Here is a 310-nt window from a genome sequence, read left to right on the forward strand (position 1 = left end):
ATGCATGCGGTTGCGCCACGCGCGTTGCCTCGCGATGTAGTTACGTGCGGCACAATGGAGTTACGCGCTGCAAATTAGAACTGCCATCAGGACCTGCCGATATTCCTGGCCGTCCGGCTTCCCCTTTAATTCCCACGGCCATTATAACCTTAGTCTCTTCAACCTTTTGATCGCGCCCCACAACACAACAAGCACACCCACGAAGACACATAGAGACGGGATGTCCAGAGGTGCTCCAATGGAGTTCGGAAAGCATAGACTGGAGACCCACACGAGGGAGACGGATCTCTCGGTGGTGTACACCATCCAC

Source organism: Triticum dicoccoides, chromosome 4A, assembly GCF_002162155.2.
Source record: "Triticum dicoccoides isolate Atlit2015 ecotype Zavitan chromosome 4A, WEW_v2.0, whole genome shotgun sequence".
Classification (NCBI taxonomy): Eukaryota; Viridiplantae; Streptophyta; class Magnoliopsida; order Poales; family Poaceae; genus Triticum; species Triticum dicoccoides.